At 41.4% G+C, this 22286-nt stretch overlaps 1 protein-coding gene across 7 annotated transcripts in view; it reads left to right on the plus strand.

The window, feature by feature from the left end:
• Window positions 1-22286, plus strand: part of DLGAP1 (DLG associated protein 1) — a 593928-nt gene that overhangs the window by 330440 nt on the left and 241202 nt on the right. Inside the window, exon 1 of one of the 7 annotated variants that reach the window (XM_039526430.1) lies at window positions 16510-16539. The exons of the other annotated variants lie outside the window; for them this stretch is intronic. The gene's annotated coding sequence lies outside the window, so the exon portion shown is untranslated. Of the gene's footprint in view, window positions 1-16509; window positions 16540-22286 lie in introns of those variants that run through there. 7 annotated transcript variants of the gene reach the window in all.

Below are 22286 nucleotides of genomic sequence, written 5' to 3' on the forward strand. Positions count from 1 at the left end.
ACAGAGGCGGTACTGCAGTGCTACACAGCAGCATTCATTTGCCTTTGCAAGGTAGCAGAGACGGTTACCATCCCTATTGCACCGCCTGCCATTGTAAATTGGCGATGAGATGATGGTTGTCAGTCATTTTGCACCGTTTGCATTTGGAAATTGGCGATGACGGTTATCAATCCTTTTGTACCGTCTGCTGCTGTCATGGGTGCTCCTGGCTGGCCTCGCTGAGGTCGGCCGGGGGCGCATGGACAAAAATGGGAATGACTCCCTGGGTCATTCCCTTCTTTATGTTTTGTCTAAAAATAGTCAGTCCTGCCTAGAATATGGGGCAAGTGTACTAGAGAACCAGAGAGCACAGCCGCTCCGTGTCAGAGCCCCAGGGATCCCGCAGAAATGATGAGCTGCATGCCATTCTAGGGGGTGCCCCTGCAACAACCCCACTCGTTGCTTCCCTCCTCCCCCAACCCTCCTGGGCTACCATGGCAGTGTCCCCCCATTTGTGTGATGAAGTAATAAAGAATGCAGGAATAAGAAACACTGACTTTTTAGTGAGATAAAATGAGGGGGAGGCCTCCAGCTGCTATGATAGTCCAGGCAGTACAGAATCTTTTATTTAGACATGAAAAGGGGGGGCTGATGGAGCTCAGTCTCCAGTTGCTATGATGAGGATGGTTACCAATCCTTTTGTACCATCTGCCGGGAATGACCGGGAGTCATTCCTATTTTTACCCAGGCGCCCCCGGCCGACCTCTCCGAGGCCAGCCAGGAGCACTCACGGGCTGATGATGACGATGGATAGCAGTCATATTGTACCGTCTGCCACCGGGAAGGGGATGCTGGAGTTCAGTGCTGCAGCACCCCGTCTACCAGCAGCATGCAGTAGACATAGGGTGACATTGAAAAAAGGCGAGAAATGATTTTTTTCCCTTTTTCGGGGAGGGGGGAAGGGTGTAAATTGACGATATACACCCTGAAAAACCCGGGAAAATGTTTTTGACCCTTCAGGCATTTGGAGCTCAGCCAAGAATGCAAATGCTTTTCCGAGACTGCGGGGACTGTGGGATAGCTGGAGTCCTCAGTACCCCCTCCCTCCCTCCATGAGCGTCCATTTGATTCTTTGGCTTTCCGTTACGCTTCTCACGCAGCACTGTGCTGAGTCCCTGCTGTGGCCTCTGTCTGTCATAGCTTGGAGATTTTTTCAAATGCTTTGTCATTTCATCTTCTGTAATGGAGCTCTGATAGAACAGATTTGTCTCCCCATACAGCGATCACATCCAGTATCTCCTGTACGGTCCATGCTGGAGCTCTTTTCGGATTTGGGACTGCATCACCAGCCGTGCTGATCAGAGCTTCACGCTGGGCAAACAGGAAATGAAATTCAAAAGTTCGCGGGGCTTTTCCTGTCTACCTGGCCAGTGCATCCGAGTTCAGATTGCTTTCCAGAGCGGTCACAATGGTGCACTGTGGGATACCACCCAGAGGCCAATACTGTCGATTTGCCACACTAACCCTAATCCGACATGGCAATACCGATTTCAGCGCTACTCCTCTTGTCGGGGAGGAGTGCAGAAATCGGTTTAAAGAGCCCTTTATATCGATATAAAGGGCCTCATTGTGTGGACGGGTGCAGGGTTAAATCAGTTTAACGCTGCTAAATTCGGTTTAAACGCTTAGTGTAGACCAGGCCTAAGTTTAAACAATGACTGGAGACTTAATTTTCTTATGCTTCATCTGATCGCAGAAATTACATTTCAAGATATTTTATAACTAACTGGTCATTTTTAGATATCCAACCATTTAATCCTAAAGAGTTTAGAAGTAGGTTGGGCAGAACTCAATTTTTATAATTTTGGTGGATAATATTGATTATTTTTAGCATTTTTTCTGATTTTTATTACTGTTAATGTTTATAGTTGTGCAAAATTATGTAGTTAAATCCTCTGTTTTCTATTTTTATTGATTTTAAATGTTCACAGTTATGGAAATTACAGGCGGGAGTCAGACAATTATTAAAGGATAGCTGTTGATATTCAAAAAGTTTAAGGTTAGTATCCATTAAAACACAAATTGTCCACATCACATGTCACACTATGCAAACTAAATATCTTTAGTTTGATTTAAATTTTCAAGCAGTGTTTTTCTTTCTTTGCCCATCTGTCAGTTTTGATTATTTCGCTGGAATATGTTGTCAGTTTGTGTGTGCGCGGAGAAATCGACATTCACGATAAAAATCTAATTCTCCTAAACCTATTTGTATGTCATTTTAAGCCACAGCCAATAATAAGGCAAGTTGTAGAAAAACGCAAGAGCTTCTACAGTCATTTTGCCTGACTGCCAATGTTACAGAAGTGCAGCTGCTTCTACTCCTCTCTTGCTTCTCCTCTGTATTGGTGCAAAAGGGTAGGAAAGCTCCCACCTCCACCATCTTTTAGTGGGCTGGACACAAACTGGCTTAGAGGAAGACATGATCCATGTCCCAAGGAGCGTGCATCTAAATTAAATGTTAGTTTGATAGCAAGTATTTGAGGAGCCCTGTTTACAATTGAATAACTAAAAAAACACAAACACTAACAAATGTTAGTTTTAAAATTTCTAATTTCACACACTTGCATGCTTCAGAGAGGACAACTGGGGGTTGTTTGAACAAAGGTACATACACCTCTACCTCAATATAACGCTGTCCTTGGGAACCAAAAAAATCTTACTGTGTTATAGGTGAAACCGTGTTATATTGAACTTGCTTTGATCCACCGGAGTACGCAGCCCCGCTCCCCGGAGCACTGCTTTACCGTGTTATATCCGAATTCGTGTTATATCAGGTGGCATTATATTGAGGTAGCGGTGTATAATTCTCTGGCTTTGCACAAAAATGATACACCTTGAAGTTCATGCACAGAATGAAAGTAGATTGACTCTTAGTTTCCAAATGAAATATATAGTTGATAGGAAATATATCATTTTCACTAGCTTCATAGAGTCCTGCAGCAATTCAGTGCTGTGCTTTAGCTCTGATTTCCCTGGCTTCAATATAACACTTTGTTACAAGGTTTTAACTATTCAGTACTACAGAGAATACATTTTTGTATGATTGGTAAAATGCTTCAAGTGGCATTAAAGGGCATCACTTGAACTCACTTTTCTCACCACCAGTGGACAATATTTTTTTAAGAAAAGGGTAATTTATTATGCAGATACATATGAATTTTATTTAACACATTTTAGTTGGCAAGATATTTATCTTCTTGAACGTATTTCCATGTAAATTATTAAATCTCTTCCACCTGGAAAAGAAAATTGCATATTTGGAATCAGCAGTGTTGGTTTTTTCTGTACGGTATTTTTTATGTCTTGCACATTAATGGGTGTCTGTGTATAACCACTTCCAAGATTGTTCTGAGCCAGGTTCAATAATGTGTATAGTACCAAGCTTAAACGCTTGGCTGAATTCTGCCCCCACTGTAGTCAATGGCAAAATTCCCCACTACCTTTCAATAGGGCCAGAATTTGTCCTTTGTGTGGGCCAAAGGTAGGACTGGTTAGGAATGGAAAACAAAAGACTCCTCTGATCTTTTACATACTAGAGTACCTATGGAGTTAAGACCTGATCCAAAAATCTTTCAAAGTCAGTTGGTCTTTTTTCATAATGAATGGAAACTGTTACATTTAATATAAGAAAACTATGGTATCAGTATTCTATAACATTGAAGTGTGTGTGTGTGTAACTTTTAAGTCCCGGGTTTTTGTAAGTATGAAGAATGTCTTAAGCCTCCAGGAATATGCGGTGCATGTTTTTATTGACTTTATAAGAGAGAGAGACTTTTGAGGCTTATATAGAGTATTTTTATTATTCAGAGTACTCCTCTATTAGTGTTTTCCACTGTCTCTTCAGAACTGTAACAATAAAAAGGCAGTATTATTAAATACTGATGATTGGAACTGGAAATGGAACAACACTTTTAATTATTCATTTGAGTATATCTCATTTCAAATTAAAATGAGGCACCCAGTCTCCATTATGTTGTAATAATGTCATCTCTTGAAGTCAGTCTGTGAGTTTGGCTGGAGGGGGAATTGGAAAGGAGGGGTGAGAAATCTCTGCAGTGGAGGTGACCTCTGTGATAGCAGAGTGGATCAGACAGTTTGGGAATTGGTGAGATTGTCCAGCTCTGAGTTGTCTGCAGGGTAAAGGCTCCTTTCAGCACAGCTTTTTTATATCCTGCAGGTCAGTTTAGCTGGAAGCTTATCATGATTAGGAAGCATTAGCTGGCTAGGGTGTGAAACTGTTATGCAAGTCTGTCTGCCGTCTGACCTTACTATTCTTGAACTGGCCCAGACACTCCTGCTTGATGACAATTTCTTTGTCATAGTTGCTTCCACAAACCCAGTGTCTACATCCAGTGTTTTTAAACACAGTATCTGCAATAGGCTGCAATATTGGTAAATAATCATATTTTGTGTGTGCTCCTTATTAGAATACTAGGACTATAAATAGCCAGAGCCATCACAAGAATATCTGTTACGCACTTTGAGAATTAACAGAAGTGCAAGTGTTGATATATAAAGATTCAGCTCGTGTGTACTTATACTTACCTGCCACTTGCTTTCATGCAAACTACTTGGCCCCATTGTGTTCCCAATTTAGAGAGGAGAAACAAAACAATGGAGTGGTTGCTAAGACACCTAGGAAATGGGAGCAGGATTCTCCTCCACTCATCCTTTCGGGTATTTAACTTCAAGACCCACTGGAGCAGAATCAGAATTGGATAAGTTAAGATGTGCATTGGATACAGCTATTATAAAGGTCTAGGTGGGGAGAGGAATTTTTTTGCCCCTTAAGGGAGCCTTGACCCATTGACTTTCCATGCTCCCACCCCTGGCTTCTGTTACACAAGTAACACTACATACTCTAACACAAATATATAGAATTCTGATAGTTAAAATGTCTTTACACTGCAGGGTCAGTGGGAGGCTGCACTTATGTGACCACCCCCCGAGGCATAGTATCTGAGGAAGGCACAGTGCCTTCAGTCATCCAGTTTTGCTGGCTGATGCGAAGAAGGGGCAGGGCCATCACCCTTACCCATTTATTTCCTACCCACTCTGAGAAGTCTAGAGCCAGATTCCTCCAGTTCTTGAGCACCTAGGGCCTTGGTCCAAAGTCCACTGACGTCAGTGGAAAGACTCCCATTTACTTCAGTGGGCTTTGAATCAGACCCTAGGAGCACAAAGACTAGGATTGTGCTTAGCCTGTGTGGCAGGTTGGAAGACTTCTTGCTCTAAAACTCCCACAATCCATTACCCCCCACCCTCCACTGTGCAATTCTAGAAAAAATCTATTCTGTTCTATTTAGCTTCATCTTCCATACCCATCACCATTGTATGTGAGCACCTAACCTGTTACTTTGTGTGCAGTTTTAGACCTTGTGCTTGTGTTGCAGGATTAAATGTGTTCATAAACTGTCCCTGAAAATCCATTCTGAGATTAAAAGTGTATTGTGCAGTGAAATGAGATCACAGAAGGACTAAGGTGTGGAGAAGAGCTGGATGTTGATTTTGCAGTGCAGTAGCAGGTTCAACTTTTCCCAGCTGTGATTTGTCAACTGATTGCACATCCAAACAAAGCTGATGGATTTTCATGTAAATTTAATTATGATTTAGTTAAAAGCACTCTGTTTGTGGTACTCTGTGTTCCATTTCATACATTGCTAATTGCTGAGGATGAGATTCAGTTGTTGAAATGCTTGTTATGAAAATTTTTGAAAAATGTTTCATTAGCTGTACCTTTTAAAAAGTGGTGAAAACGTTTTCAACAAAAAATTTCATGAAAAAAGTCTCCTTTCCTTGAAAATTTTTGATCTTTTGACAAAAAAATTAACATTCAAAAACTGAAAAGGTTTTGGTTTTCAGCTGAAATATTTTAGCTAAAACCCAAAATATTTCAGTTCACATATGCTGCCATGGAGGCCTCATGGGAATTGTAGTTTGGGTGCCTCATGTCCCAATTCTTCACTGTGGGACAGGTTCCCCAGACAAAATACATCTCCCATAATGTACCAAAGCCAGGACTTCTCGTGATGCATCACCAAGAGGCGATACCATAGTGCATCATGGGAGATGTCACCCAAGCATAGAGCCCAACTTATAGAGGAGAATGGAAGCACGAAGAACCAAAAGTACAACTCCCATGAGGCCCTGTGGTGGCACTTCCAATTCAAGGCATTTTGTTTTATGGCCAAAATGTTTAGGGTTTTTTACCTCCCCTCCCCCAATCAATAGAAAATTGACATTTTTTTTCCTTTTTGATATTTTCTGTAGGAGAAAATACATTTTTCAACCAGCTGTAGTTTTCACCTTGCTAATAGATTATTCAGGCAATGGGAAAATGTTTTGATCAAACAGAAATCAATTTTCAGCAAATTTGAAAAGTTAAAAAAAAGTGTCAAACAAAACATTTAGTGTTTACAAAATCAAAATATTTTGTTTTCATTTTGATCATTTTTAAATGTTTTTGACTGTTTATCAATAAACTAAAGGAAGCTTTTCAAAAAAAAGTCAGTTCAAACCAAAAAACAAAAGGTTTAATTTCCAAAATATCAAAGTGAAATGTTTGTTTTCAGAATTATTTTTTAGGTGTTTTTTTCCTAGAGCCACAATGATTTGGCAAAATCAGCATGAGTTTGCTGAATGTTTCAGTATAGCTGAATCTGCAGTTTTTGCCAAAAAAATGTTTCAGCCAAAACATTCCACTCAGCTCTAATAAGGAGTCAGGCTGTGTGAAAGCCCTGCCTAGAGCTCTGAATCCTTAGTTTTACAAATTGATAAATTAAGTGATTTACCAGTGAGTCAGTATCAAGGAAGGAAATTCAAGTTTCCTGACTTCCAATTCTGGATCCTATCCATTGGACCATTATAGGAAAAAGTTGGTGTTTTCAATCCATTAATCTGTGTAGGTTTGATATTTTGTTCATTCTTAAATATAAATCTCATGTAGTCAATAAACCTTTGTACTAAACCGGGGGCAGCGGCAGTGGGAGAGGCGGAAGGTTCAGAGTAGTGGCTAATGTTACAGTAAATGTTTTGAATAAAACCTTTAGGCATTTAGGGGATTCTTCAAATACTATAAAATATTCGGTGAAACCCTGGTCCCATTGAAGTAAATGGGAGTTTTGCCATTGACTTAATTGGGCCAGGATTTCATCTGTTGTTTCTGGAGTGAGTAATCTTACCTGTTGGTCTAAACAGAATACTGTCAATTGGGAGTTGAGAAACTTTGAGGGTGCAGATACCCACTAAACATGGAATTCAACAAATGTAAACATATTGGGCCAGATCCTCAGCACATGTAAATCAGTACAGCTCCACTGCAGTCTATGAAGCTGCTGTCAGAATCCCGGGCAAAGCTAGCAGGACTAGTGGCAGGAGTTTGGGATTCCAGAACTGAAACTAGAGATCAGAGCCAGTATCAAGGTCAAGAGTCAAGCTGCGAGTCAAGTCAGAGTCAGGAGTTAAGCCAAGGGTCAGAGGCAGAGTCAGGAATCAGGCCGAGAGTTAGTACCGGGTATCAGGGTCCATGTTAGAGTTCCAGGGGTGAATCAAAAGTCATAATCCAAGTCAGAGTGGAGGTCAGTACCAGGAGTTCAGGAACAAAGAAACAGTACAGTCACGGTAGCTAGCTAGAAGCCACATCATTGCCTGGACACTTCCTGGTATGCCCCAGGGGTTTATATAGGGCCAAGTAGCTAATCAGGGATCACTAAGACCACTGTCAGTCTAAGACCCCTGTCCAGAATATACTTTCTATTCTATTCCCCTGGCAAGGGAATGAACAACATGAAAAGGTGTGTGAAGTTTAGCACCTTTGCTTCATGGGGGAACATGGGCATATATTCTTTGGTTTCAGTCTGGATGGGCTCACCATTGTTGCAGGTTTCACTTGCAGTTTCACATCTGTGCAAACACAGAAAAAATCAAAGCGAAATTTGGACGAAACGAGCCAAGGTCACTTAATAGGAATAGTATTTGAAAGGGTGCAGTTCAGAAGTTAGGAGATTGTTGTCATTTATACAGCTGGTCTTCTAACAGGTTTCCCCCTTCATTGAGCTTTCCTCAGCTGTCTCAAGCACAGATAACCATGGCACAGGTATCTTATCAGGTGCACTGTAAACTTAAACCCTAAAGGCTTGAAAAACAGAAGGCAAATAAAAAGCACACAAAATGTGTTGATTTTAAAGATCTCATCATTTTTGGGGGGAAGGGACCTGAGTCATGCTATTTGAACACTTGAGGCTGGTAATACTGCAGTTCTTCTCTCACTGCTTAACATTGGCATTGCTGGCAATGAGCCAGCATACTCTAACCCTATAAAAATTAGTGTGAAGAAGAGGCAAGGATCATTCCACACAAAATATTCCCAATCCCTCTAGGGGGTTCCCCTTCAGTAGCTTTCTAACTGGAAGGTATTCTGACAAGTTTTCATATGAAAACAAGAGACTTCCTAGCTTTTAGTCATGAAAGAGCTAGGAAATCTGAATCATTTTATGGTTTTGCCCTCTCATATGTCGACTTTTTGCATTCAAGAATATTTAAGCTGTTTAAAAAAAAAGTGAAGCTAGAGTAAACTGAAAGCAAAAATGGTATTTAGTATGTACTGCATATGAAGTCCGTCTGCCCTGTAGCAAAGTCCTGAACCTAAGCCAGGTACAGTAAGCTTAGTGGAGGAATCTTTGCCTGACCCTAAAAGGATGGCTAACTCCTGCGATTTCATTTAGAACAGAAGTACCAAGAAATGAAAGACAGTGTCTGGATTGCAATAAAGTCTTGCCCATTACTGTGTTAAGCCATCATGTCACTTGAAATTTCAAGCATGCAGAGGCTTCCTGTCTGTTGCAACTTTAAGAGAAAGTGACTAGGTCCTATGCTAAACACTAGAGGTTTATTTTTTCCTGTCTGCCCTTTGATATAGTGTGAGTAGCACTTCAAAATGTGTCAAAAGTTGTTTTACCTCAGGAGTGGGCACTGACCGAGAAATCCGGTGATCATAGCAACTTTACAAATTTAAACAGAATAGCACTTTCTTTTCATATGAAATTCTAGCTCCATTCCACTTCTTAGCATGGGTTTTCTTCATTTTGGTGTGCTTTAAAGCACTTAATGTTTCTCCTTTGGGAAAAACATCATCTATTATTTATTTGTAGCCTCAAGCGGCTTCTTTACATGTTTCTTTCTAACACAGCTTGCACTGTTTCAGCAGGAGAGCAAGTTTTATAAAACATAAGGGTGTTCATTAAGATGTTGTGAAAATGCCATTTGTCTTTTTGTACAGATTTACTACAGATTATTTTTCTTGATCTTGATTCTCATTTTACTTTGCATATAGTAAAACCAGTATACAGTGATTTAAGAGTGCAAATTTGGAAATGCTTTCTCATGCTTTCATTAGTGTGCTTGTTTCCCTTCCTCATACTTGTAAAATGAAGCAACCACATCTCACATGACTTCTGATGAATCGGGCAGGCCCTGGCAATGTAGATGAGTACAGAGAAAAGAGTTTTAGCTGCACTATAAGCTTGTCACATCATAGCCTGGAAATACCATTTTGTAGGAAGGATTTTCTTTGTTTTCACAGAGACCTCAAACGAAAAACATGCCAGTACTGCAGTATATCTGTCATAGATTGGCAATGTTTGTAAGAAACATCCCACCCTGTGTGCAGGTGTTGGTCCTGCTGGGGAAAAAGTTAAGTGGGTTCTATTGACTGAGGCTTGATCTACACTACAGAATTAGGTCCATGTAAGGCAGCTTAAATCAACCTACTTATATCAGTGTACACATAATAGCCTTTCCCCCGCCGATGTAAGAGCCTTACTACACCAACATCCTAACTCCATCTCCACGAGAGGCATAAGGCTTATGTCGGTGTATTTAGGGCAACACAGTGTCCATGTAGATGCTGCATTACTTACATTGGCTGTATCTGGGTGGCGTAATGAGCAAAATGTTGGCTGTAATTCTTGTCAGTTTCATGGTTCCATGCTAGGCTCCACCAACAGAAGGAGGACAGTGTGGACATGAACCACCGCAGTAATTACTGCAGTGAGTGTAAGTTGACCTAATATAGGTTGACTTATCTGTCTACTGTAGACATGCCCTTAGTGAGGCACGAGGCTCATTATGCCACTCAGATACCACTCAAAGGAAAGTGAGGATAGCTGTCTAGATAGAGAGGATCTAGACTGTAGGCTGAGCAGTTATGAGGTAGGAACACTAAGAATAGCTAATCCTGAAGAAAAGGCAAGTAGACTTGGCAGGCAACTAGCTATTTTTTTATTTCTAAATATGGGTAGTATAATTATAATAACAAAAAAATATACATCATATATAATAATATGCACACATCTGGTGTGGTGATAGGCATATGACCATCATGGACCTTTGACTGCATGACTTGTACTCTACTCGCTAATCCATCTTTACTAGATCTGCTTCCAATTTTCCAAAATTGAATAGCTTCAGATAGCCACCATTTCTTTCATTAACTTGCTAGAGAAATATTGCTGGAGAAATATTTTCTCCTTCCCCCTCATATATGAATTTTCTCCCCAAATTAACACAGAGTCAAAGTCCAGAATGGGTCATAGTCAGTCTAGCATGATTGACAGGTTTAACTTCTGCTATCTTGTGCTGCTGCTTCAGCGTCGGTAATGAGATCTCTGTCACTGTAAAGATGAGATTTACAGTTTAAAAAGCTCTTGCTTCCAGACCTGCTTGGATGATGGCGTGGTGTAGTATAAAAGATTTTAGAAGGAACTGCGTATGTGTAGTTTGGAAAAGAGGAGATTAAGGGGGGACATGATAGTGGTCTTCAAATATTTGAAATGTTGCTATAAAAAAAGATGGAGAAAAGTTGTTCTCCCTTGCCACGTAAAGCAGAACAAGAGGCAGTGGGTTCAAACTACTGCATAGCAGATTTAGATTAAATCTCAGCAAAAAATTCCTAACTGTAAGAAGAGTAGGACAATGGAACAGGCTGCCTCGGGAGGTTGTGGAAGTGCCTTCACTGGAGGTTTTCAAAAGGAGTGGGGGTAACCACCTGCCTTGGATGGTTTAGACACAAATAATCCTGCATCTTGGCAGGGGGCTAGACTCTATGGCCCTGGCAGTCCTTTCTGACCCTATAGTTCCATGATTCGGTCCACGCTTGTTTGGGGTGAGCTTACATAATTCACTCATGGTTTTGCTGCTCATGAGCAAGTATAATGCAAACTTTTCAGTTTATTAATAAAGCCACACCAGAGTCTTTCATTCCTTGTCTCTCTCACACATATAGACAGAAAGATACACTGCATTTTATATTTGAGAAGTTATTGTGGCTACACACACACATCTACACAAAATATCTAAAAATGAAGGTCCATTTTGCCATTACTAATTTAGTGCCTGTTGTACTGATAACATGCTTTAAAATGTTACATTGTCAAAAATGTATGTCAGTTCAGTAAGGAGAATACAATTTTGAATGCACTAAATGAGAAATTGTGACCTTTTAAAAAATATATCCATAAAACTATGAAAATGTTTATATCATTTTGCCCTGAGCTATTTAGAGTATAATGCTTTTTTTGTTTTACAAATATGATTGTGTGATTTTCTTTAAAATGTGCAACCGTGTTAAGTTCAGCCAGCTAAATCAACTATCTGTAATGCATCTTTTTGTTTCAATGATATTTTAATTGAGGGTATATTTTCAATGCCAGTGAAATGTTTATCTTTCTGGCAGCTTCTAGCTCAATACATGGATTCATCATGTGGACAAAGTATCATTTAGTTAAAGTGCACTTCAGTGCCAGAACCAAGAATTATTTCCCGTCAGCTTCCATTCTAATTGGGTTTTAGTGTTATAAAACAATGTTCAATCCAATTAAATTATTCTGTAACAAGTGTTAGAAGGGTGCTGCTTAAAGACCTACAGTAAATGTAGGCAGATGTTCAGTGATTAAGGATCTCAGCTTTCATCCAGTCAAATATTTTGATATTTTTGTGTGTGCGCGCACCCATTGGAAATGCAGAATTACAGTCTCAGAAATATCCATCAGTAAGAATATATTATGACAATGACATTGTGCAAGATGAAGTAATTTTGTAAATGTAGATGACTAAATAACTTGCTGCTAATTATGGGGATTTTTGTCTGTTCTTTCTCCCCCCCGCTCATTCTTCAAAGAACCCTCAGAAAATTTGGCAGATTCAGAACCTTGGACAGAGAGAGAGAGAGAGAGAATGGCTGTAATAAACAGTGTTGCAAAAGAAAGATGCTGAGAATTAAACACAGCTTCTGCTAAAATAGTAGGCTGGGTATTCAGCCTTAATAAGACAAGGGATTCTATGAGTGCTAAAGGATTTGTGAGCAGTAGATGTTGTGCAGTAATTGCCGCAAATTGATAAGTAATGTTCAGCTCCATTGGTTGGTTGGCTGAGAGATTTAGAGTGCATAGCGTTAATTCCAAAATACTGACGCTCTTTAGATATTGAAATTGAATGTTCAAAAGATGCTTTCAAAATTATTAATTTTCTAATTAAGGGGAAAATATCCCAGCAAGTCTCTATTAATTGGTGAAGGACCACTGCTGCTTTTCAGTAAATTCTTTGGCAAGGAACGAAAATTAAAAGTTAAATACTGCATTAGGTTTTCAAGCAGGTCTTGATAAGGGTTATTTTCATAACTGATGCTTAATTTGGTGACTTTTGGCATTCACGAAAGTGAGACATAATGATTGTCATGTATTTTAAATCTATGGGGTTTATTTGTAAATAGGTAAAATTTTCAGAAGCACTTAAGTGACTTAGGTGCATAAGTCCCATTGATTTTTCATTGGATTTTAGGCTCCTGTGTCACTTAAGTGCTTCTGAAAATTTTACCCCCCAAAACTACCTATATTATAAATATAGCACTGATTCCCATTTGCCTTCTAACTTGCTAATACTTCTGCTATGTGTATTGTTATGGCAGGCATCACCAGGAGGTGGTGGTACGCATAGTCTTCCAAGGTCTTTTTCTTAGCATGTGAGCAATTGTACAGTCTTGGGGAGATGTGTTGTGGCTAGTTCTGTTCTGTAAGGTGCTGGGTGGAGGAAGCTGTGGCTTGGCAGAGAGGAGATAGCATTTGATTATGTTTTCATTAATCATTTTTAAAGTTTTGGCATGATTGTGCCTTGTTCTGCATGCCCATGCAGGTAAAAAGGGATTGTAAGGTGCCTCCTTACTCTCCTGCAGCACTGCAGATATTGTATTGCAGGTAACAGTGTAAGGGAAGAAGCGGCCTCTGCAGAGCTGCAGCTTCCCCTCCCATGCTGGTGAATGGGAAGAGAGTAGGTGGGAGTGGGGACAAGTGGAGCCTTGGGCTTTGTCTGGGGCCATCTCCCACCACCAAGAGAAGGGGGAACTGGGAGACAGATTAACTGTGAGTCACAATCTCCTTCACAGGCTGTTCCTGATGCAGCACAACAATGCCACAATTCAGCCCTTATTTAAAATTGAATTTATCCTGCTGTAAAGCTAGAGATGGGCCTGAGCTGCAAAGTGGGGCAATGAAGATGAGCATTCCATTTCTCCAGATATATCAAGGTCAACACCTTGGAGTCTCTTGCTTACAACATTTATTTCAAACAGTATGTCATGCTGCAACACTAAGCCACACAGAAATGTGAAGTTATGTATGTTTCTGGTGAGTCCATTTCTCTCAGTTATCCCACGAACAGTTCCTGTTATAGCATTATCCTCCATAATGGCAACTATGGCATCATCTATCTTCCCAATTTGATGTTTGGTAGGCTTTATCACCTCAGTCAACTTTCCCATCGTGTGGCACTCAGTGGTTTCAGTGTCAGAGAGGATGTTCCCAGATGTTGCTTCAAAATTTGCCATTGATGAGTTGATGCAGAGAAAAATACATAAATACTTTGAATTACATTAAAAAATTCAGCAGCCTCACTAGAAGCTGATGCTGCATCACTGACCACCAAGTTCAATGAATGAGAACTGCATGGGACAAAAAAAGCTTGAGGGTTTAACTCTCGGATCCGTGTCTGCATTCCTCTGTTCTTTCCTCTCATGTTCGCACCATTATCGTAGCCCTGACCTCTTATGTCAGCTATCACAATTCCCGTATCTTCCAGCTTTTTAAGAAGCACATTTGTCATACCAGCTCCTGTAGGATCATCAATGTCAATAAATTCTATAAAATGCTCTGACAAATGCAGGGATATTTTCACTAGGTTCTGTTGTTACAGAACGCACCATTAAAGACATTTGTTCCGTATGGCTGATGTCAGGTGTTCAGTCCAGAATAACAGAGTAATATCTTACTGACTTCAGATCTGCCACAATCTTCTGTTTGACTTTTGTTGCCAGTAACTGTATGATCACATTTTGAATTGTTTAAAAAAAAAAGGAAGTTCTTCTCGCAGCGCACTTGTGGAACTCTCTAACTTGAGGAGAGGAGGAGGTTGCTACTATAACAATGTAAAGTTTAACTGACTGGAGATATTCATGGTGGCTAATAAATGGCTATAAATGGCTATTAGCCAGGTATAAGAATGGTGTCCTAGCCTCTGTTGTCAGAGGATGGAGATGGATGCAGGAGAGAGAGATTTTGATCATTGCCTGTTAGGTTAGGTTCTCAGGGGCACCTGGCATTGGCCACTGTCGGTAGACAGATACTGGGCTAGATGGACCTTTGGTCTGACCCGGTACGGCCTTTCTTATGTTCTTATGTTCTTATGTTTTTCCAAGGTAGTGGTGTGTGTACATTTCTTGGGTGGTGACTCTTCTTAGATGCTCCTGGCATACAGCATCAAACTCAGCCATCAGCTCCACAATTTTAAGGAATTTTCCATTGTTTGGCACATACAGCTGATGTGAAGTGCCACGCAGTGCTAGGTTTTGGGTAGCAAGCAGTCTCACAATGGCAATGAGCCTTTTCAGAACATTTTGCCCGTAAAAAGACTTTCATGCAATCTTCTCTTGATGATGATCATCTATGGTGGCCTTTAACCGTAGTCTCATCTCAAGCTCTTTCCACCTCTGGAATGCTCTCTGATGATTTGCTGCCTTCTCATGCAAGCCAGATTTTTCCAGTCCTTTGTTCCTGTAGAACCCAATGTGGCTGGAACATTAGACTGGAAGAGTTTGCAACAAAAACAGTATGCAGAATTCTGGGTTTTTGAATACATAAGCTATGGCCTCTCCACTTTGTCGCCAGTGGGGATTTCACACCAATAATATGTTGGATGGAAACTTCTATTTTCATTGTCTTTGGGGAACATGAAGTTTTTCATTTGCTGTGGCCCATGCAGTACAATGAGGTCCCTCAGGCTACTGCCCAAGTGGGTCCATAGTCCTGGATCATCTAGACTTAAGGAATCAAACTCAGCAGCAGCTGTTTCTTGCACCTCCACCACACTCTTCTCTGATCTACACTTTTCTTCAGGAATATGCATGGTTATATCCATTTGAGATGGAGATATGGATGCTGCAGTAGCTGCCAGGCCACCTGCACTCTTGACTAACTGGAAGATCAAGCATCTCCTCACCACTCACATCCTCACTGGGGCCAGAAGGCTCACCGTGAACATTTGTGTCTATGTATCTCAGGAGAGTGCCTTCCTGCTTAGATAGAAAAGCTTCCTTTGCTTGCTTTCTTTTTCTGAATGCTGCCCCAGAGGGGCGTTTTTTTTTCTTTCGCTCATGATTGCTGTTCTGTGTAAGCTATAGTGGCTCTCACTCAATTGAAGGGGACAAAATAAGCAGGCTGGTAGCAGGGCCTGAGTGAGGGAAGATATCAGTGTCTTAAGGGCCTAACTGGCTCCTACTACTTCAGTTGACAGCCTGTTCTCTTCAAGTGGGTTCAGGGAAGCAGCAGGAAACAAGAAGTTCCCTGAGAAGCTGATGTGAATCAGTCCAGGCTCCTGGGGGTGCTAGAGAGGTACATAAGAGGCTCCTCCTCCTCTCTCTCCCTGCAGTTCCTGCTGCTTTCTGTTATTCCCTCACCTTTTCTCTTGCCTGCCTGTTATGTCTCTTGTGCCCTCCTTCCTCCAGCCCAGCACTCCACCATCTCTGTGCATCTCGAGTAGAGAGAACACATATGCACCAGCAGCAGACACAATTTTCTACACTCTTGGTCCTAGTGGCACCCCCTCACAGTCTGGCACCTGAGGCAGCCACCTCAGTTCGCCTTGTGGTAAGGCCAGCCCTGCCCATAGACTTTGAAATTGATACAAATGTACTAATAATTTTTCATTCTTAACATAAATAACATTCTCACACCAATCAGTATTTATACAATGAAAAGCTTTATTTCCCTGCCTTGCAGATCCAATCCTGGGAGGTGCTGAGGCCCACTACCTGGCAAACTGAAGTTGTTGGGGGTAAAGGTGCTCACTGCTCCCAATCACATCAGTGTGAGAGTTGCAGGGGCTCAGTGATGCCAGGATCAGGGCTTTAGCTGAAAGCTGAAGGTTAATATGGACACACACTGAAGACAGTGAAAGGTAGGTTTCAGAGTGTGACTTGCATAAATATAATTCTCTGCTGAAACTCAAATTCAAACCCTACAGGCAGATTAAGAGCACAGGAGTTAAAGGTTTTGGGACCTACAGCCGTACAGTGCACAATTCTTGGTGTAGTTGAATTTTAATATTGTTCAGGGGAAATGTTGGTGGCTACTAATAAACATGTCTTTGATCTATAGGCACATACATGTCTTTGATCCCTCACATACATCCCTGAAACTGAAAAGCATGCTAGCCACCTTTCATTGAGGCCAAATCAAAGAAGCATTTGAGCTTATTTATGGAGCAAGGTAACTGAAACAATAGAGAAGCCACTGCCCAAGGCACAGAGTCACATGAGAAGGCATGAGCAAGAACTCTCTCAGGGACAATAAGAGGGGTTTCCTTGGGACTGACGGGAAGAGCTGGGGCTGCAGCACTGACTGATAGAGCTGTGTGTGTCAAAAGTGAAAGTGAGCAGATAGTGTGAGTTTAGCCCTGGGAAGAAGCCAAGAGAGAGCTTCTTTTGGGAAGAGTGATGGCTGGAGAGGCAGGCATGGAAACTGCGAGCAAGCAAACTGCCTGCTGTTGTTTTTCCCTAGAGTGAAACAAAATTCCGGGTACGTTGTTTGTAAATAAACAGGATTGCACCAAAGAAATATCTGACTCTATCATCAGTGTCTCTTCCTAACAGAAACAAACCAGCAAGGCCCTGAATATTGCCTAACCGCTCCAGCAACAATATGTGCAGTTCTAAAGTCTATAAGGCTTGATTCTCATTTATACTAAGGCACTATACTGGTCTGACAATGTGTAGGGGGTCTTAAAATGGATATACTGCCAGAGAGGTATAAAGGGACCTTAGAGTAGAATCCTACTCTATAATGCTACAATATTAAGTTACAGTGAATTTAAATAACAGAAAACAGTACTCGTTTTCTGCCCTTTTACTGATTTATTGCTATTAGACAGCTAATTGCAATCTGGCTGAGTCCTAACCTGTGTGGATATAGTTTGATACCTTCAGGACTCTGAGGCTTCATTAGTTATCATATTCTAAATTATTTTACATTCCCAATTATACCATTATGGCCATTCAGTCTCCTGAGTGATCTAACTGCCTAAAAATCCATTAAGCAAAAGGACCTTTTGGAGGGCCTGTATGTTATGAGTCACAAGCCTGTAAGGGGCCCAAACACTCCTCCTGAGTGAAAAACTTTGCTGGAAGGGATCCTGTGAGAGGAAAACTCCATGAGTGCCTCCCAATTGTTTGTGTGTGTGGTGGAAAGGTGGTATGTCTCTTTAGAACAACCAAGGAGTTCTGCTCTAAGAAACTATGAATCCCTTTCTGAGGACCATTTACACCAGCTCTGTGGCCAACTGTCCTTTCTCTGGCACTCAGCCAGGGCTTTCTCTACCAGCTACTGTGCCTGTCCAGGAAGTCAGGTGGGGAGTATGCAGTGCAAAAACGTGAAAGCTAACAGCCGTAGGCTGCTGGATTGTGTGTTTGTGTATCCTGCACAGCACTGGATGGAAAATTCCCTTCTGGACTTGCCCATACTTCCTCTGGTGCCCCAGCCTGCCCCCCTCTCTAACCACAGATCCCTGACTGAAGAGTGTTTAGTGGCATGTAAATAGCTAACCCTCCTCCATGAGCAAAGAATGAGATTCACATATGGGTGGTCCCATCTATGCATCTCAGGAGAATGATCAGGTCCAAAAATGTGCCTATATTCATGTATAATTTGATTTCTCAAAATATAGTTCTGCTTTTAGGAAAAAGAATTTAATCTGATAACTAGCCTAGAAAACTCGCTGGCCATTCAGATTCCTTGTTTTAGCCTTCCAATTTAAAAAGGAAATTTAGATTAATGTATTTTAGGGACTTATACCAGATTGGTGCAGTTAGCCAATAAACCTTCTGTACTGCCATCAAGTCACCACCAAGAGCTCCCCTAATCAAAACTCCAGCTTCAGACCCTCACGAGTACAGCGGGGTGGCTAATCCATACCAAAGAATCTATCAGACAAATCTCACCTTTCTTCGTGAATTTTCCAAGGACAGTTTGTGAATTTCTGAAACATATTCTTTGTTCAATAAATAATTTCTTTAGCCAACTCTTTCTTTAGATTATTTGTGACTAGTTTTTTGTGTGTATCTGATCAAAAGAGCACGCCAGTTCACATTTCCTTTAGATTTGAGTTTCAGCTGATTTAATGGCTCATCCTGAGATAGAGTGGCTAAGAAGGAGAATCTGATATCTTTTCTTGAACCAATGCAAACATTAATTTATGGACTGAATCTGTGCGTGGGGGAGGGGAAGCAGTTTCTTCAGGTCAAGAGCACAATCAACAGCCATTTTAACCAACTTGTATAAATACAGTGGATTCAAGCATTTTTTCAAAATGTTTACAATAATCTAATGAAAAATGCATAAAACAAATTTGCATGAGTAAAGGCTGAAAGCATCATAAAGAAAGTTTTGTGTCCAAACATTCAAAGTTAGAATTATCACTCCAATAGAGAACTCCCAGATTGCAATACAGAGACAACCACTAGGAGAGAGCAGTGGACACAGAAAGGAGTTTATATCTCCTTCCATTCCAAGTTCAGATGACTTAAAACCAACAAATCATGTTGTGTTTTTTTCCTATCGGTTCCCATCTGTGTTTTGGATTTTATGTTAATTTGTTTCCCTGAACAAAAGAAAACAAAACATTTGGTGCCCAAAAATGAGTAGACAGGTGGTCTTCAAAAAATATATTTTTCCCATTGTGATTTGCACCACCATTTAGTCTAATTATCCCTATCATCTCACTCTTCATATTGTGATGTTTTTCAGAGGAAAGCAAATATCAGCATTTCTCTTCAAGAAAAAAGAATTAAGTTGGAAATTATACAAAAAGCAGCACTGGCCACCGGTACACTTTCAAAAGCTTGTTGACAACAAAATAGAAGACATAGACACTTAAAATCTAGTCAATTTGAAAAAAACTAACTCAATTTTTAGGTTCTACTCCTGTCTTTGATCCCACTGCGAATTCACATTAGCTTTTTGTGAGCATTTGTGCTAGCAATCTGATAAGAATTACATTCACCTCATCAGAGAAAAGAATGATGATGAGGATGGTTTAGTTTTTTCCTACTCAAAAATAAGAAATGCAGCTCAGATTTCAAACAGCAAAGCTAAAAAACTACCTTCCTGAAAAATTGTCTCATACTTCCATGTTGTGAATAGATTCAAGACAATCACAATCTGTCTGTGGACATTCGAAGAACAAAAAAAGATGAAATTATTCATATAAATGGTTCGTTATGAATTACACATCTGTTTCTAATGACTAAGCATGTACTTTATTTCTATTTGACTTGTACAATGTTTGATACTAGAGTGTCTGGCTCAAGAAGTGTACATGTGAAAGACAGACAATCTATGCTGGGAGACCCTGAGAACTGTTAAAAGGTTTTGTTTTTGTTTTTAATTCAGATGGTCTTGTTTGGTTGGTTTTTTTAATTATGATGACCCATATGGGGGGTAATTGTTGTAGAAGGAGTGGATTTTCAGGATGGGTAACAAGGAAGAAAGTAGGACGCCTCTGGGACACTGAGCTAAGAAAGTTTGGTGGGGGAGTGGCACTATATGTGAAAGAAAGCATAGAGTCAAATATAGCAAAAATCTTAAATGAATCAGACTTTACCATAGAATCTCTATGGATTGATATTCCATGCTTAAATAATAAGAATATAGCCATGGGAATATACTACTGACCACCTGCCCAGGACGGTGGCAGTGATTGTGAAATACTCAGGGAGATAAGAGGCTACAAAAACAGAAAACCCAATAATAATGGGGGATTTCAACTATCCTCATATTGACTGCCTAATTGTCACCTCAGGATGGGATGCAGAGAGGAAATTTCTAGACACCATTAATGATTACTTCTTGGAGCAGCTAGTCCTGGAACCCAGAAGGGGAGAAGCAGTTCTTGATTTAGTCCTAAGTAGAACACATGTTCTAGTCCAAGAGGTGAATGCAGCTAAACTGCTAGGTAAGAGTGATCATAATACAATTAAATTTAATATCCCTTGACGTGGGGGGAAATACTAATGAAGACCACCAAAGTAGCATTTAACTTCAAAAGAGGAACTACACAAAAATGAGGACAGTAGTTAAACGGAAGTTAAAAGAAACAGTGACAATGGAGAAATACCTGCAAGCTGCATGGAAACTATTTTAAAACACCATAATAGAGGCTCAAACTAAATGTATACTCCCAAATAAAAACAAAAACAAAACTGTAAGAGGACAAGAAAAAATGCCACAATGGCTAAACAACAGAGTAAAAGACGATTAGAGACAAAAATTGGAAGTCAAATCTTACTGAAGAAAATAGAAAGGAACATAAACTCTGGCAAGTCAAGTGTATAATTAGGAAGGCCAAAAAAGAATTTGGAGTGTAACTAGCAAAAGACCCAAAAAACTAAGAGCAAAATTTATTTTAAGTACATCAGAAGCAGGAAGCCTGCCAAACAGTCAGTGTGGCCACTTGACAATCGAGGTGCTAAAGGAGCATTTAAGAAAGACAAGGCCGTAGCAGAGAAGATAAAATAATTATTTGCATCAGTCTTCACTGCAAAGAATGTGAGGAAGATTCCCACTCCTGAGCCATTCTTTTTAGGTGACAGAGCTAGGGAACCCTCTCAGATTGAGGTGTTGTAGCAGAGCGTGTACTCACCGGCACGGCGCCCTCTTCTGGCCAGTATCTCACCTGCCTCAGGCCCTGTGTCCCTCCTGGAGCCCAGTGCCCTTTACCTCAGGGGTCTGCAGTACCCCCACACTCAGGGTCTCTCCTCCCAAGGGAACCCCCAACCTTATATTCCCACCTTGCCTCAGATGCCAGTCATCACCTAGACCCTGCCCAGCCTTCCTCAACCAGAGCAGGGTAACTGCCCTGCTACACACACCCCTCCAAAACCCCACCCCTGGGGGTAGGAGGGACTCTTCCCTTGGGCTCCTCGAAGCTGTGCCTCCGGGGCTGCCCACTTCTTTTCTGCTACCTCCCACCCTTTGGCCATTTCCCACATGTTCATCTCCGCCTTTCAGTGGGCCTGCTCCACTGCCTCCAGCTGCGCCCGCAGGTCTGTATCCCCCTGACCCTCCAATTTTAGGGTCTGGGGCCATTTGTTCGCCTGCTCCTTGACCACTTGGGTCCCGGCCTCATGCTGGGCCTACTCAGTCTCAGTTTCTTTATGTGTGACCAGCTCGGTGATGGTCTGGGTCCCGACCTCCTGCTGCCGCCGCCACCTCTCGTGGGTGGCCCAATGGTTGGTCAGCCATTATTCCTGTGGTTTCCACCTTGTCCAGTTTTGCCCCTTCCGGACCTCCAGGCACCTCATTCAGTCACCCCTCAGTTCCCTTGAGGGTGCAGTGCCCCCTAAGGTGGCCCAGTGTATGGCAGTCCCAGCAGGCTCCCTGCCCCTTTGCTGCCCTGGGCCATGGCTTCTTCTGTTGGTCCTTCTCAGGGACAGCCCTCCCTGGGCTGCCCTGGGTCGGGCTCCTTGAGGCCAGGCACTCCCTCCATAGGTGCCCCCACTGCCCGCAGGCCCAACACCTTCGTTGCCTCCTGACTTCCCTCACAAGGTGGCCTCTCTTCTGGGCTTGTCCCTTCCTCCATTCTGGGTGAGGCTCCCTGTCCCCATCCCAGTAGAAACAATCCACCCTTACATGTCCATGCCGCCCACAGGC

This window comes from Mauremys reevesii, linkage group 2 (genome assembly GCF_016161935.1).
Source record: "Mauremys reevesii isolate NIE-2019 linkage group 2, ASM1616193v1, whole genome shotgun sequence".
Lineage (NCBI taxonomy): Eukaryota > Metazoa > Chordata > Testudines > Geoemydidae > Mauremys > Mauremys reevesii.